The following is an 18,100-nucleotide window of genomic DNA, read 5'->3' on the forward strand; positions in this document are numbered from 1 at the left end:
AAATATTGCAGTTTTCTAGCCGGTGCGATTGAAGAAGCCATTAGAAAGCTGAGAAGTGAGCAAGGTGGAATCGTTATCTTTGAGTGGTCAATGTTACTGACCTACTTTGTTTCTCCTGTATCTTCCAAAATGCTTGTAAATAAACTGTTAAGTTCACAATACAAAAATTGGCCTTCTGGTGCTCCTTACTAGAAAAACAACCTTAAAGACTGTTCTGTCTTCAAGTAATAAAAAGCTAGCAGGGGTGAGTGTTTGGCACAGTAGGTAAAGCGCTCTCTCCCTCTCTCTGTCTTTCAAATAAATACAAAACTTTACTACTTCTCTTACATTTCTAACATTAGCATTTTGTACTTACGGTTCATTGCTGGACGTTAGCAGTTATCTGTTGAAATGCTTATTTAGCCATACTTTCTGCAGATGCAAATGCACTGTTAACCTTGAATTTTTTGCTTTTCCAAAGTGAGATTTCCTGATCTGTAGAGGAGAGGACATGGTGGGGGTGGGGGAAGGCAGTGCTGCTTCATTGCCCAGGGGACATTCCATCAAATAGTTCCTGGAGTAATCTGGTGGCCCGAACCAGTCCTGTCTGGGTGAAACCCAAATGGGGGAGAGAAAAAAAAAAAAAAAGAAAAAAGAAAAAACCTCAAAGGCCCTGGGTGGTGAAGGGGGGAATGTCAGTATAGAAGAGGTTGAATGAGTTTGCAGTTTTGCTTCACAGTTTCTCCAACTTTAGGGAACTTATGAAGGCAGTAATGGAGATCTTTGAGGAAATCTGAAAGATCAGCAGCAGAGGTTGGTGATTACGTTGCTGCAAAGACTGTGTGGGGAAAAGGGCTTTATTTAACGTGCACAGGTAAAACATGTGCGCTGCACGTGTGTGGCTTGAAGATTAGAAGACCTCGCTTAGACTAGCTTTAGCCATTTATGAGTCCTAGACAAGAAAAAGGAGAAGAAAAAAAAACATAGCATTTGTGGCGTATCTTGTGCCATGGGCTTTCACATTAGGGCCCAAGACACCCCTTGTTTTGTGCTGAGGGCTGCCTTGTCTCCACTGCCTTACCTGTTAGCATCGCGCTGCGGGTGTTCTCACCCTCCTGCGAGGAAAAGCAGCTTCTCAGCTTTATGGAATACACATGGTCTTCTTTATCTTTGCGCTTGTGACACCTTGGTGCCTGATCTGTTTCTCAGGCAACCATAAAGGGACCAGAAGTTCTAGGACAGTGTCTTTCCTTTTGGGTTTTTCAGCCCCAGAATGGTGAAATACCTGATAGGTACTTAGCAGATTGCTAACTGAGTGAGCGTTTTGGACAGTTGCAATTAGACAAGGTGATTAGGTCCCTTTAACTGTTGAGTTCCTTGCTGCTTCTAAGGCTGTGCAGTAGACATTAGCTTGCAGATTCCACTTGTTAATAATAACCTTCCAAATTAGAGTCAATGGGATTAAAAACCTGAACAATGAACTTCACTAATATTAATAGCAGTTATCTGTTGAAATGTTTTTTTAGCCATACCTTGTATGGATACAAATGCACTTTTATCCATGAATTTTTTTCTGGTTATTATTCAAATATGGGAAGGAAGGAAAGAGAAGTGAACTGTACTAAATACAGAAAGTGACTGCGTATCAGGTGCAAGTGGGAATATGCTATATGGGAGACCAGAGGCTCCTCACCCAGCTCTGCCGCTTTAGTTCTATGCCCTTTAAACAAGGTTGGGAGGAGGAGATGACAGGTTTGATATTTAGAGTTATTTCTCTCAACACTATTGTTTGTATAAGATAACCTTGATGATAATTATGTGACAGTAAAACTAAGTGATATGTGAATGTCATGTTATATGGCTCACTTTACTTGCCCAATTACAGAGAACTGGGCTCAATTTCTGACCTATTGCATAACAGTGAACACAATGTGTCTCTCTCTGCCTTTCAAGTACATAAGTATTTTCTTTATCCTCTACCTGCAAGAAATGGTACCCCATATGGGCATCAGTTTGTGTTCTGGTTGCTCCATTTCCAGTCCTACTCTCTGCTTATGACCTGGGAAAGCAGCAGAGGATGGCCCAAGTTCTTGGGATGCCTCGTCCACATTGTAGATGTGGGATTTTTTTTTTTTTTTTTTTGAAAGACACAGTCAGAGAAAAGGAGATACAGGGATCTTCCATTCCATTGGTTCATTCTCCAGGTGAACACAGTGGCTTGAGCTGTGCAAAACCCAAACCAGGAGCCAGGAGTTTCTTCCAGGTTTCCCACATGGATGCAGGGTCCCTAGGCTTTGGGTCATCTCTGCTGCTTTCCCAGGCCACAAGTGGGGAGCTGGATGGGTAGTGGAGCAGCCAGGATACAAACCAGCGATTGGGAACCCAGCACATGCAAAGCAAGAACTTTAGCTGCTAGGCTACTGCACTGGACCCTTTCAAGTTTGATGAATGCTATTGGTAGAAATAGCTGTTCTTTTGGTGATGAACCTTTTTAAATAAATTAATACCTATATGCCTGGTGCAGTGGCCTGGCAGCTTAAAGTCCTTGCCTTGAACGCACCCGAGATCCCATATGGGACCGGTTCTAATCCCGGCAGCTCCACTTCCCATCCAGTTCCCTTCCTGTGCCCTGGGAAAGCAGTCGAGGACAGCCCAGTGCTTTGGGATCCTGCATTCACATGGGAGACCTGGAGGAAGTTCCTGGTTCCTGGCTTCTGGCTTCAGATTGGCGCAGCACCAGCCGTTGCGGTCACTTGGGGAGTGAATCATCGGATGGAAGATCTTCCTCTCTGTCTCTCCTCTCTGTATATCTGACTTCCCAATAAAAATAAATAAATCTTTAAAAAAATAAAGAAATTAATACCCACAACGTACAGTATTTTCTTTTCTGAAACATGATGAACATATTTCATAGAGAATGGAGTAGCACAGGACATGATGCAGAGATACTCCAGATGTGCTTGATTAGTGAAATGCAGCTGGACTCTGAAGTTTTATTTCAGTTGTTTCCTAGTTTAAATTTTTTTTGGACTATTTTGTTGAAAGGTAAAATAGAAGCAGCTAATCAAATTAGAAAGTACCCAAGAAAAGCATGTGTGCAATAGTGATTAGGTATGGGAAATTTTCGAAGAAAATGCATTGAAATCACTTTCAAAATTAGGAAAGATTTAAACTACAGGCCTGCTGGGATTAGATCCAGTGCCCATATGAGATCCCGGCACATGCAAGGTGAAGAGCTTAGCCAGTAGGCTACAGTGCTGGGCCCTTAGTTGCATATCTTGATTGAAAATGTTTGACTTATTTATATAATGAAATTATAATTGAATTGGTAAGATTTTAATATATTTTAGGTTTAGATATATTAAGTCAACCAGCATATTAAAAAACAGAAGTAAATCCCCTTATATTTGGAAAGTTAGTGCATGACAAAATGGTAATTCTTCGGGGGGAAAAGACATATAAATATTATAAATATAATAAATTGACTTGTCTGTCGATCTAGAAGAGGATAAGGTTGAGCCAGTATATAATCTCAGATAGAGTAAGGCTTAAATATAGATAATAAAATACTTGCTATAGAAATCTCCTAATTTTTTTTAAAGTAATATTCTGGTTTACCTTGATGCCCGCAACATCCAGGACTGAGCCAGACTGAAGCCAGGCGCCAGGAACTCAGGGCATGTCTCCTGCATGGGCAGCAGGGAATGCAGTACTGGAGCTGTGACCTATCTCCCGGAGTGCACAAGACCAGGAAGGTGGTGCTCCAGATCGGGTAGCTGAGTGTGGAATGTGGGCAGCCCAAGAGTTAAAACCTGTAACAACTCTTAGAAAGTAAAAAAAAGCCCACCCACAGAAACATGGGTGGAACATGGGACCATGTGACTTCACAGGGGAGAAATCTCAACATTCAACAAAGGTGAAAAGTTTTATAACCTTACTAGTGTTCCACATAGTGACAATGAAATATTACTTCAGTGATTAGCAAAATTACAAGTTTTTAGCAAGAATGTGCAGGAAAGAATTTTCTCTTAAAATGGCAGATGAGACATAAATTGTTTCAGTATTGAAAATACATGCTTTGTTCTGTCAGAAAGACACCAGTAAATGAGCAGGTGTGTACTTGAATGTTGAATGCCGGAGTGTTGGAACCTGGGAACAAGGGGAAAGTTTTATCAATGTGGGCATTGTATGTAAATTGTGCAACCAATATTAAGAAATGTGATGAAGTCATTAAATGGTAGGAGTTAAATGTATATTAGGGACTTACATCCTATGTAAGAAAGGCAAAGATATAAGTAATGAGATCATATTTTTGTAAGACCACTTAAAAACACCATGGCTATCGTATGTGCTGATTTAGTTGTCAACGTTGTAAGGAGGAAATACGCAGGATGAGAAAGCAGCAGTGTTTCCACTGACGTGTGCATGTGCAGGTGTGGGTGAGGAGTCACAGTGAAGGATGGCCATCTAAATGTCTGCTTATTATCTCAACGTGGATAGCTTGGGATTTCAGATTTTTGCTTACTTCCTTATGCTTTTCTATAGTACATATTTTAATAATAAGGTTGTAATATTTCTATAGATGAAAATTAAAGTATTTTATAAAAGAAATAGACAACCAGATGAAAAGAATTAACAAAAGGGAAAAATATTAATATAGATGGCTAGAGGTGATCGGTTATTTTTTTGTCTGCGGCTTCTCAGAGGAGATCAACATATGTATGTGATAACCCTTGGGCATCCAATAAGAAATTTTCACATTGTATGTACCAGGATATAGTAATCACTAGCAGATGAGATTACAAATTTACATTTTGTCTTCATGGTGGAACTTACATGCTGTAGAAATGCTTTCTGCCTTGGAGCTATATAGAGTAGGCTTTGGAAGTATTATATCATTTGACTCAATCATATGACAGAATCATAAGAAAACTTGGCATTTGGATTAAGTGGATAAAAGGAATCGCAGGATTAACGCTTATAAGAAAACTTCAAAGAAGCGTCTGTAAAAAGAAAAATCAGAAGTATTTACAATTAATGCATGAATTCAGTCTTTTAGAGAACTTTGAATTACTGCCCCCAGACTATGGGACAAATCTGACTCCTTTACCTATTAGTAATGTGACTTTGAGGGAGCTACTTTGGCTGTCTGTGTTGCATTTTTTCTCAGCTTTATAGGAAGGGCAATATTTAGTTATTGTGAATTTAAATTAAGATTGAAAAAACAGTGATTAGAATAGTAGCTAGCACATATGAGCTACATTCATGCTGATATTTGCTCAATTAGCTATGTTATAATTTTATTATTTGACTCAGTTGTTTTAGTATAGAGCGAATCGTTCTTTTTTTTTAGAAGATTTATTTTATTTAAAAGGCAGAGAGAGCTGTTCTGGTTCATTCCCAGCAGCAGCTGGGCTGGGCCAGGCTGAAGCCAGGGACTAGGAGTTGGATCATCTTCCACCGCCTTCCCAGACCGACATTGCTTTTAATGAAGTAGAAAAAGCAAACATAAGTAAAACAAAAATTTAAGCATACACTTAGGTTTTTCTCTTTGTCCTCCTTATCTCCCTCTCCCCGCAGTCTTATTTTTCTCCCTATGTCTATCCACAAGTACTAATGTCTCATGGGACTTAAGGTTTTCTGTTTTTGCTTTAAAAAAAATTTTTTTTTATTTGAAAGGCATATTTACAAAGAGAAGAAAGAATAGGAGGTCTTTCATTTGCTGGTTCACTCCCTATCTGACCACAACTGCAGGAGCTGAGCCGATCTGAAGCCAAGAGCCAGGAGCCTCTGTTGAGGTCTCCCACACACACAGTGCAGGGTCCCAAGGCTTTGGGTGATCCTCCACTGCTTTCTCAGGCTACAAGCAGGAAGCTTGATGGGAAGTGGAGCAACGAGGACACGAATCAGCCCCTATATGGGATGCCAGTGCCACAGGGTAAAGGGTTAGCCTGTTGAGTCATGGTATCTACCCCAGCTTTAGTTTTTTGCTTAACAGTATTACCTCGGAGATTTTTCTACATTGGTAACAAGCCAGGAGCCTCTTTCAGGTCTCCCACGCAGGGTACAGGATCATCCTCAACTCTGGACCATCCTCAGCTTTGGACCATCCTCAACTGCTTTCCCAGGTCACAGGCAGGGAGCTGGATGGGAAGCAGAGTGGCTGGGATTAGAACCAATACCCGTATGGGATCCCAGCGTGTGTAAGGCATGGCTTTAGCCACTAGGCTAGTGTGCCGGGCCCAATCTAATTCTTAAAGATTTGTTTACTTAATATTTGAAAGACAGTGTGACAGTGAGGGAAAGTCAGAAAAAGTTTTCATCTGCTGGTTCACGCCCCGAATGATCCACAGCTTGGGCTAAAGCACACCCCGTGAGGCAGCAAGCTGTGATTCAGGTCACCAGGTGCCTGCTGCTCACGGGAGAGAAGCGCATGGAATTCCTGACTCCTAGCTCAATGCCCGTCGAGGGCCGTTTTATGGGAATTTGAGAATGAATCAGCAAGGAAGAATTTTTTTCATTTATCTTCTGAAACAACTGAGATAATTACATTTTTAAGGAACAGACATGAATCTTGTTACTTTCAAATAGCAGTATTTTAGGTGTAGCTTGTAATGTTCCTTATGTGATTTATATATTGAATTTCTATCAGTTCAAGTTTGAATTTTATTATTTTAAGAGTTTAATATTATAATTGTTCACTGTGAAAGCTGCTGCTTTTGTGAAACAAAATAATGTTAAGAACTTTCATATAGTTATAAATAGGAAGTCAGATTCACAATTAATACGAGCTTTAGAAGTGTAATAGCTAACTATAGGAATGTCTATATCTTTAGGAAAAAAACAAGTTTTCAATAACCCCTGTAGTTTTGATAATACAAAATTAGACAGTAGGGTCCAGCATGGTAGCCTACAGGCAGTAGTCCTCACTTGCATGTACCAGGATTCCTTATGGGCACCAGTTTGTGTTCCTGTGGCCCCGCTTCCATCCAGCTCTCTGCTTGTGACCAGGGAAGCAGTCGAGGATGGCCCAAAGCCTTGAGAATCTGCACCCGCATGGGAGACCCAGAAGAGGCTCCTGGTTCCTGGCTTCAGATCGGCGCAGCTCTGACCATTGTGGCCACTTGAGGAGTGAATCGGCGCTCAGAAAATCTTGCTCTCTGTCTCTCTTTTCTGTATATCTGACTTTCAAATAAAAATAAATAATTTTTTAAATTAGGAGCTTGTTCTTGAATATAGCATACTTCTCTTCAACATCTTCAATTTCATTTATTTCAAGAAAGGAAAAAATATATGAATAGAAGAATTAGAATGACTGATCCCAAACTATCAGCATGCACTGTCCTTAGGTGTCAGCTTCCTCGCAGTGCTGGAATTGGGTTTGTACATCTGCTGTTGTCAGTGTGTTGTGAACATCATCTCATCCACCAAAACATTGCATTGAGGATAGAGAGGGTTCAGGAATAAGCTGCAAATAGAGATCAAATAGACTGTTGATAATAACTAACTCTTTGTTATAAAATAATTGTACCTTAAACTAAAGAAATATGAAACAAGAGAAGAGGGCTCGGCGTGAAAGAGTAGTGGTTAAAGTCCTCACCTTGCACACCTGAGATCCCATATGAGCGCCGGTTCTAATTCTGGCAGCCCCACTTCCCATCCAGCTCCCTTCCTGTGGTCTGGGAAAGCAGTTGAGGACAGCCCAAAGCCTTGGGACCCTGCACCCGCATGGGAGACCCGGAAGAAGCTCCTGGCTCCTGGCTTCGGATTAGCTCAGCTGTAGCTGTTGCAGCCGCTTGGGGAGTGAATCATTGGACTGAAGATCTTCCTCTCTTTCTTTCCTCCTCCCTGTATATCTGACTTTGCAATAAAAATAAATAAATCTCAAGAAGTCCCTCTACATCCACCCTCCAAACAAGCCATCAAGCTGTAACAGCTGTGATATCCAAAATGCTAGAGCTGAGCTGGCATACAAGTTTACAAGTTCATTCAAAAAAGTGTTAAGATTTCCTAAATCCTCACTCAGGATATTCTAATCTGATTTGTTGTTTAATTTTGTCCTAATAAGAGATGAATAAGTATTCCAACATGTATCTGACTTCTGTGCTCCTGAGCTGTTAAGAGATTGAGGAAATCCCCAGGGTTTGCTAAACTTAATGACAAGAGGCTGTACCCACAGTCTCATCCTTCGTCACATAAATCATTTAAAACAGACAGACGTGAGTTTGGTTAAGGTTTCATTCCTGTCTTCTGTGGTAGTCCCTTACCAGGTTCTCAAAGACCGTATAGCTTTTTCTTTTAAACAATTCTGTTTTGAGAAGTAAAAGGTGAGTGATTATGTATTATGCCCTTCCAGTAGTAGCCATATAACAGTTTTTGCTTTTTTAAAAATAATTTTGTTGCAGTGTAATTATCCATCCACTGGTTTACTCCCCAAATAGCAGGACTGTGCCAAGCCAAAGCCAGGAGCCCAGAGCTGCTTCTGGGTGTCATGGGTGCAGAGGCCCAAGCACTTTGGTCATCTTAGCCTCCGCAGCTTTCCCAGGCTGTATTTCAAACCATTGCTTGTATGGCATGCCAACTTCTTTGATGGTGGCTTAGCCGACTACAGGCCCCATACCTGTCCTGTGTTGAGGATGCAATTGGGTAAGTTTTGGTGTGTGGGTGTACACATGGGACCATCGCTACAATCAGTGTGATGAACATATCCATTACCTCCAAAAGAAGCTTCCTCATGCCGCTTTGTAAACCCCTCCTTCCATCGCTCTGTAGTTTACCATGCTCAGGCCAACCCAGATGTGTTGCATGTGAGTAAATAGTACCTTGAAACCTTATGTATGACTTCCTCCTTGTTCCAAGACTTATATTATTTAAGACTGGTGTACTAAAAATAATTATTTAGGGGATCATGAAATTACTAGGGACAGTGCGTTAATCTGAAATAGTTTGGAGTCAGCTTCATAAAAGGAGGGAGGGGCATGGCCGGAAAGAAAAAAGGGGGAAAAAAAAAGACAGTGGGCCTCTGCTGTTGTTTGCCACTGCAGTGTTCTGCAGTGCCTGTGGGGGAGTCTGATGACTCATGAGCACAGACGATTGCCTGGCCACCTTCTGGATTTTCATTCTGTTGCAGGAAAATCTGTTTTTGTTTTTTTTTAATCCTCTACAAAATGGGGTTGGAAGGGACCTATTTTGTGACTAAAGGGGTCTTAATTGTGAATTGCTTTCACTGTTTATTCTTAATCAAGTTATGAGTTACACAGCCAAAGTTCAGTGTTTTATACATTATCATAGGCTTACAGCTATGTATAACAGTTTTTCTGAAAACATGTAACTTGGTTGTGTTCTTTATTTTTTTGAAGCAATTGAGAGCAACAAGAATTATTGAATACCATGAGTTACTCGGTAGCCTCTAAAACAATTTTATATAGCAGCAAATCACATTAGGGTTTGGCCTGTATGCCATGGAGATTTGATATAAAATTAACTTCCGGTATAATCTAGCTTACAATGTAGTTATGTTATTGAAAGCCATGTTTTAGGAGGCTGCCTTATTAACAGGTTTAAAAGCCTGTCTCTATTCATGTGGGTATAAACATAGGGTAAAGCAGAAGGTTCTAATGGAATATTTTTGACTGTCATCATAGATAATGATTAGTTATTAACAAACCAATGCATTGTATGTCTATACTTTTGAAACTGCTTTGTTTAGCTCTATATCAGTTATCAACTAGCTGTATGATATCTGCTTGATGAATCATTTTTTATTTTAGTTGTGGGGAGGATGTACTTTCATAATTTAGAATGTACAACAGCTTGCAAGGAAATTGTCCTGCTCCCAGTATGCCTTTCTTGTTCCTTGCTCAAAATCTGGGGTGTTGGTAGGAGAGGGGTTTTTCTGTTCATTTATTTTTTTGTATTTATATCAACTGAATGCTTTGAAAAGTTTGAGAAGTGTAACAGGAAACCTATCAGTGCTGTGGGACTTGTACATTTTAATGCTCTAAGAAGGCTGGTCGGGGATAGCGCTGTGGCTTAGAAGGTTAAGCTGTTGCCTAATGCCAGCATCCCACGTGGGCTTGAATCCCAGCTGCTCTGCTTTGGATCTGGCTCCCTGCTGTTGGCCCTGGGAATGTGGCTGAGAATGGCCCAAGTACTTGGGTGCCTGCACCTACATGGGACACCCAGAAGAAACCCACATCCTGGTTTTGGCCTGCTGCAGCCATCTGGGAAGTGAAGCAACAGATTAAAGGTCTCTCTGTCTCTCTCTCCTTTTGTCTCTGTGACTCTGCCTTTGAAAGAAAATAAATCAATATTTTTATTTTTATTTATTTTTTTTAAAGATTTATTCATTTTATTACAGTCAGATATACACAGAGGAGGAGAGACAGAGAGGAAGATCTTCCGTCCGATGATTCACTCCCCAAGTGAGCCGCAACGGGCCGGTGCGCGCCAATCCGATGCCGGGAGCCAGGAACCTCTTCCGGGTCTCCCACGCGGGTGCAGTGTCCCAATGCATTGGGCCGTCCTCGACTGCTTTCCCAGGCCACAAGCAGGGAGCTGGATGGGAAGTGGAGCTGACGGGATTAGAACCGGCACCCATTTGGGATCCTGGGGCTTTCAAGGCAAGGACTTTAGCCTCTAGGCCACGCCGCCGGGCCCAATCAATATTTTTAAAAGGAAAGACATGGCCTGTTACCTTGGGCCAATCCTGGGAGTTTGTTGCAGTGGTTAATTTCTTTAAGAGGTTAACAACTGAAAACAATGATTTAGTAATGAAGTAGACCCTTGTGTGTCTGTACCTGTTGTATTTATTTTTATTGCAAAGTTAGATTTACAGAGAGAAAGATCTTCCATCTGATGATTCACTGCCCAAGTGACCACAACAGCCAGAGCTGTGCTGATCTGAAGCCAGGAGCCAGGAGCTTCTTCTGGATCTCCTATGCGGGTGCAGGATCCCAAGGCTTTGGGCCATCTTCGACTGCTTTCCCAGGCCACAAGCAGGGCGCTGGATGGGAAGTGGGGCTGCCAGGATTAGAACCCATGCCCATATGGGATCCTTGTAAGTTCAAGGCGAGGACTTTAGCTGCTAGGCTACTGCACTGGGCCCCTTAACAGGAACTTTTTAGAAAACAGCGTCGAAGCAGACGACTGGGCACAGTGGGCAAGCTGCTATTGGGGATGTGCACATCCTATACTGGGTGCCTGGGTTTGAGTCTAGTCTTTACTGCAGTTACAACTTCCTGCTGCTGTGCACCCAGGGAGGCAACAGGGAGTGGGTCAATTGCTGCATTCCTGTCACCCTTGTGGAATACCCAAATGAGTTTAAGGCTCCTGACCCTAATTGTTGTGGGCATACAGGAAGTTAAAGCAATGAATGGAAGATACCTCACTGTCTGTCTTTCCAATAAAAATAAACAAAATTAAGAAAAAGAAAAGGTTACTTTTTAAAAAGCGAAATTGGGGGCCTGTGACCCTGCATTCTTACTTGGTGACAGTTCAAGTCCTGGCTGCTCTGCTTTGAGCGCCTTCCCAATGGCCAGGGAAAAGCAGCAGAGGATGGATCCAAGCATTTGGGCCTCTGTATCCACATGGAGACCTGGACAAAAGTAGGCTCCTGGCTGTGACCTGGCTCAGCTCTGGCCATTGCAGTCACCTGAGGAATGTCCCAGATGACTCTGTCTCTCTCTCTCTCTCTCTCTATGTCTATATAGAACTCTGACTTTTAAACTCAATAAATCATAGAAAAAAAAAGTTGGGCCCAGCACGATGGCTCAATTGGCTAAACCTTCCCTTGCAAACATCCTGATTCTGTAAAAAAAAGTGAAGTTTGTTATAATGCAATAATTTGTAATGCAGTAATGTTTATTAGGACCGGGATTTCATCACACTGAGCTGCACACTGGGTTACCTGCATCCCATGTCAGAGTGTGGTATTGCGTTGCTGCTTCTAATCCAGTTCCATGCTAATGCATTTTGAAGCAGCAGGTGATAGCTCACATGCTTGAGTTCCAGCCGTCAGTAGAGGAGACCCAGGTGGGTTCCTGGCTCCTGGCTTTGGCCTGCTTGCGGTGGGTTTTAGGGCATGAACCAGCAAATGCTGTTGCTCTCTTCCTTTCTGTGTCACGCTGCCTTTCAAATAAATATTTTTTTTAAAAGTATCATATATGCAAGTTTATGGACAAGGTGAAAATCATCTCTGGGTAAATTTGTAGAATTATAACTGTGACTCTTCAGTCCTTTGTTAATTTATTGCCACTGTTTTAATGCCTACTATCCTAGAAAAATTAAAAACTACAGAATTGTCAAACTTCCCGTGGTGGCTGGAATTATCCAGCTGACTAATAAACTCATGAGACAACTGAATCATGAATGAATTCTTCTTTTAGCACTGATCATTGCTCATGCAGTTGGAGGCCCTCACTGTTCAGTTTTAACGGGAAAGTTTGTAAACAATTATTATACAAAATCTGAAGACACCATTATTGCCTCATCAACTCTTTGAAACACCTTCCTAAAGTTCATTTGAATCGTGTATCTGTAAATCAGCTTCACGTGATGCGTCTATTCATCTTGGTCTCAGCTTAACCTGTAAGTCACAAGTCTTTATGTTCTTATAAATCATCCAGTAATGCTCCTGTGAGCACGTGTATGCTGTATGTCACCTTGTCTTTTTATACCACCATGTAAGGACAAGATTATGTCTTACTCCATCATATTTTCTACCTATGATACAGCAGCTGGCAATTTATTGGGAATTAAAAAATTTCTATTTGGTTTTAGAAAATAAAAATGCAGTATAATATATATAATAACAAAATCTAACTCGATTTGATTCAGATAACAAGATAATACATTAGATATACTTTTTAAAAAAGTAGGCAATCTTGCTTCCTGTCTATGGGTAAAATTAACAGTCATTGTGATACTTTTCTGTTAGCCTTACTGATCAGTGTCTCATAACAACTGCATTATATCTTACAAACTGAGACCCAAAAGGATGAAAGAAATTGATTAAGGGGTGGATGTTATAGTGCAGTGAGTTAGGCTACCATCTGGGATACTGCCTTCCTGTGTGGACACCTGTTTGAGTCCTGGCTGCTACACTTCCAATCCAACTGCCTGCTCCTGTGCCTGGTAGGCATTAGAGCATGGCTTAGGGGCTTGGGTCCCATGAGGGAGACCAGGAGGAGGACCTTGGCCCTTGGATTTAGACTGCCCCAACTATAGCCATTGCAACCATCTGAGGAGTGAGCCAGTAGATGGAAGATCTCTGTCTCTGTCTCTCTGTAACTCTGCCTTTCAAATAAATAAAGCAAGTATTGAAGAAAAAAAAAAGAGAGAGAGGAGAGGAAAGGAAGAGAAGCTGATTTGTTCAAGAACACAACTTGGACATACGAACACAAGTCTGTCTGACTCTAAGCCTTGGTCTCTTGTCTCAGTTAAAAACAAGTATTCAGAGTTGAGTATTCTTCAGTATCTATTCATACAACATCTAGAGTAATAAGCTTTATTGTGTTTGAATAAAAATCCTGACGTTGCAATATACTTTCAGAAAATGATAACCACAGTAGTGAGGATTTTGGAAAATTTGTTTTTTGAGGGACAGTTGAAAGTACTAGAAAGAATTGCCTTACAGATTGACATACACGGTTTGTGTGGCTACAAGTAATTGCAGGAAATAAAGTCAGAGCATAGACGTTACAGGGAGGTAGGCTGGGGTTTCCTTGCAGAGACAGACTCTCCAGCAGATTTCTAACAATGAAATGGGTTTTTATACATTGAGACATGGATCAGATACTACCATTACCAGCATAATTTCATAAGCATTCTACATTTTACAAGGAACATTTAAACAAACTTACAATCCAGTCAATCCAATTCTGGGGTTCAGAGCATTATGTTTCAAATGTATATAGTGGGAAGCCAACAGCCATAGCTCACCTGGCTAATACTACACCTGCAAGCGCTAGCATCCCATATAACCATCAATTTGTGTCCTGGTTGTTTCACCTCCCACCCAGCTCCCTGCTTATAGCCTGGGAAAGCAAAGGAGGGTGGTCCAATGTCTTGGGACCCTGCACCCACATGGGAGACCCAGAAGACGCTCCTGGCTTCAGATCAGCTTAGCTTTGCTTGTTGTGGATGAAAGATATTTTTCTCTGTATAAATCTGACTTTCCAATAAAATAAAATCTTAAACAAAAAAACTATAGATAGTAAGATGAATATATTGGGGCCATCATTGTGGCATAGTGGGTTGGGTCACCTCATGTAATAGATGAATATATTGGGGCCATCATTGTGGCATAGTGGGTTGGGTCACCTCCTGTAATATCAACATCCCATAGGAGCACCAATTCATGTCCTTGCTGCTCCATTTCCTGTCTGTCTACCTGCAAATATACCTGAAAAGCAGCAGAAAATAACCCAAGTGCTTGGGTCACTACCCCTGCTTGGGAGACCCCAGATGCAGCTCATGGCTCAGCCTGACCCAGGTCTGGCCATTGCAGCCATCTGCAGAGTGAGCTCCAGTGGCGCAATCGGTTAGCGCGTGGTACTTATACAGAGTGAATCAGTGGGTGGAAGATTGTGCTCTCTGCCTCTCCCCCATCTTTCTTTGCAACTGTGACTTCCAAAAAAAAAAAAAAAAGCCTTTTCCCAGGATGTTGTGCAGCATGCCATTAAGAGTACCAGAATGGGATCCCAAGTTGTTGACTCAGGTTCTCCTGCTGTTTTCCTTGCTAATGTCAAGATGACCATGTGTCATGATGCCATCAAGGGAATATTAAGACCTAGGAGGAAGTTAGATAATATGACTTTCAAGTTTTCCTTTGACTTTGAAAATTTTGAAGTTTCCAAAGATTGCAGTTCAGCCTGATTTGCCAGTTCAAAAATGGAAAATGTTTGCATATTCCATTTCCCACCTAAGTGTGTTTCTCTCAGATTTTTTCCCCCTAGTATCTACTAGTTTCTGGAAAATCTTGTTCTGCCTGTTTTTTGAAGGTCTATTCATTTATTTAAAAGGCAAAGTGACTGAATGAGTGAGATCTTCCATGTGCCTGTTCACTCCCAAATGGCTGCAGCAGCCTAGACTGGACTACACTGAAGCCAGGAGCCTGGAACTCCTGGCCAGCCACATAAATGGCAGACACCCAAGAACTTGGACCGTCATTCAATGTCTTTCCGTTCGCTTTAGGAGGGAGCTGGGACAGAAGCAGTGTAGCTGGAACATGAACCAGCACGCCAGTGTGGGATGCCCGGATTGCAAGTAGTGTCTTAATGTGCTGTGCCACAACACTGGTCCTGCTTGAATTTTTGGTCTTCTGCTGTCTCCTGCTCTTCCTCGATGGCCTTTCCTACTGCATCTTCAGGAATCCAATAAAATTGTCTTTCCTTTAACCACCTGTCTTCCAATTTTATTTTTCTGCTGACACCGGAATTGTAGTGTTCTTTTCTGTGTTAATGACTGCCTTATTGCTTTGTTTCTAATTCAGTTTCATTATTTCCAATTACTTTTACTCTTGATTTCATCCTTATCAACAAACTACCAACCTGCTGATTGTCTCTGCCTCGTCACCAGTACCGTCTTTGTGTTCTTTTCAGTTTTCCTTCTCCCTCCCCAAGCAGATTCTGTTTACTTGAAAGCCTGCCATGTCTCTGTATCATTTTTTAAAAAGATTTATTTTTATTGCAAAGTCTGATATACAGAGAGGAGGAGAGACAGAGAGGAAGATCTTCAGTCCGATGATTCACTCCCCAAGGGAGCGCAACGGCTGGTGCTATGCCAATCCAAAGCCAGGAGCTGGGAACTTCTTCCAGGTCTCCCATGGGGGTGCAGGGTCCCAAGGCTTTGGGCCGTCCTTGACTGCTTTCCCAGGTCACAAGCAGGGAGCTGGATGGGAAGTGGGGCTGCCGGGATTAGAACCTGCATCCATATGGGATCCTGGTGCTCTCTAGGAGAGGACTTTAGCCACTAGGCTACCATGCTGGACCCATCTCTATCATGTTAATGTTTGCTTTCACTCTTCATTTAAAACACACAGATTTTATTTTTGAGAGCACTTTTAGATATTCAATGATATTGAGCAGAAGGTACAGAGATTTCTCATATACCTGATGTCCCAAACGCAGGCATACCTCTCCGTTATTGCACTCAACAAAGTATTATATGTTGCATTTAATTTACTTTAAGAGACAGGAGAGAAGGGAAGAAGGAGTTTCCATCTGTTTCGCTTCCCAAACATCTACAGTGGCAAGGGCTAGGCTGGAGCAGAAGCTAGTAGCCAGAACTCAATTTGTGTCTCACATAGGAGGCAGATATTCAGTTATCCGACCATCACTGTTGTCTCCCAGCATCTGCATTAACAGGAAGCTGTGTTTGGAAGCCAGAGCCAAAATTTGAACCCAGATACTCTGTTACCTGGAAAACTAAAGAAATGCCTGCCTCTGGGCCCAGTGCAGTAGCCTAGCAGCTAAAGTCCTTACCTTATATGTGCAGGGATCCCATGTGGATGCCGGTTCATGTCCTAGCAGCCCCACTTCCCATTCAGCTCCCTGCCTGTGGCTTGGGAGAGCAGTCAAGGATGGCTTCTGGGCGAAGCCACATGGGGAGACCCAGAAGAGGCTCCAGGTCCTAGCTTCGGATCAGCCTAGCTCCAGCCAATGAAGCCACTTGGAGAGTGAATCAGCATACAGAAGATTTTCCTTTCTGTCATTTCTCCTTTTTTCCAATTAAAAAAAAATCTGTTTTAGAAAAAGTTCTTTCAGAATAGTCTCAGTGTTAGGCAAAACTTGTTCTCTAAACTTAATACAATTCTTCTCTCTTAGTAGGAGTTCACTAAACATTTAATAAATGAAATTCCATTAACATTCATGCTTTAACTGTTTCTAGAGCTTTTTCAACTTTTTATCCTGCCCTCATTTCCTCCTTTAATCTTTGAGAGTAATCGAACACCATTCTTCTCATAATAGTTTTTCAATCTTGTATGCTTTTTTTCTTTTCTGTTCGTAAGATTTAAGTTCATTTGTTATTTTGGCATTCAGGTTAAAACCCACAAACTAGTCTATCTGCTTTTGCTTCCTGAGTTCTCACTGTTGCCCTAATGTAAACCTTTGCACCAGTAATGCTTGTCTGTTCACTTTTCCTGGATATTTTATCTACATTCTTTTGTTATTGCCCAACCTGGAATTCTTTTTGCTATTCTGTCTTGTCCTTGTTTTATAAAGATTCTATCTCACCTTCAAGATAGCTTCCTTAAACATTCTAATCTTTGAGCTTATCATAAATAAGTGTAAACTTTGGCATTTTATCACTTCCCCCCTCAAGGGAAGAGTGATAGATTTTGGAACAATATTTAGGTTTTACATGTATTTTGCCTCTCTCATTAAATTGTCAGTAATTATTCAATTAGACCACCAGCCCAAGATAAACTTGATCCTTTCGAATCTGTTACAATTTTTCTTTTTGGATTTTTATGATTTATTCATCGAGTTTGTCATAGTCTATATCTACTAAGAATATATATTGATTTTTTCAAAAACTTGTTCTGTGCTCTACTAAAAAAATGTTTCCAGATAATTTTTTTTTAATTTTAAAGATTTATTTATTTTTATTACAAAGTCAGATATACAGAGAGGAGGAGATATAGAGAGGAAGATCTTGTGTCTGATGATTCACTCCCCAAGTGACAGCAATGGCCGGTGCTGTGCTAATCCGAAGCCGGGAACCAGGAACCTCTTCCAGGTCTCCCACGCGGGTGCAGGGTCCCAAAGCTCTGGGCAGTCCTCTACCGCCTTCCCAGGCCACAAGCAGCGAGCTGGATGGGAAGCAGGGCCGCCAGGATTAGAACCGGCGATCATATGGGATCCCGGTGCGTTAAAGGCGAGGACTTTAGTCACTAGGCCACGCTGCCGGGCCCTCAGATAAATTTTAAAGATAGATAATAAATAAAAAACTTAGCATGTTTGTATTGTGTTAAATTGTGAAAGGTGCCGTGATAACAAAGTAGAAAAGAAAGATCTGTTGGCAATTCTAACTACATAGGCAGAACAACCTCGTGACATTTGAGAGACACCTTCTATGTAGGCCCTCAGCTAAAATTAACCTGTGTTTGTGAGAGACA

At 41.5% G+C, this 18,100-nt stretch overlaps 1 protein-coding gene across 1 annotated transcript in view; it reads left to right on the top strand.

The window, feature by feature from the left end:
- Positions 1-18,100, top strand: part of ATP6V1A (ATPase H+ transporting V1 subunit A) — a 46,592-nt gene that overhangs the window by 1,364 nt on the left and 27,128 nt on the right. The gene's annotated exons all lie outside the window — the stretch shown is intronic.

The sequence above is a fragment of the Ochotona princeps genome, chromosome 3, assembly GCF_030435755.1.
Source record: "Ochotona princeps isolate mOchPri1 chromosome 3, mOchPri1.hap1, whole genome shotgun sequence".
Classification (NCBI taxonomy): domain Eukaryota; kingdom Metazoa; phylum Chordata; class Mammalia; order Lagomorpha; family Ochotonidae; genus Ochotona; species Ochotona princeps.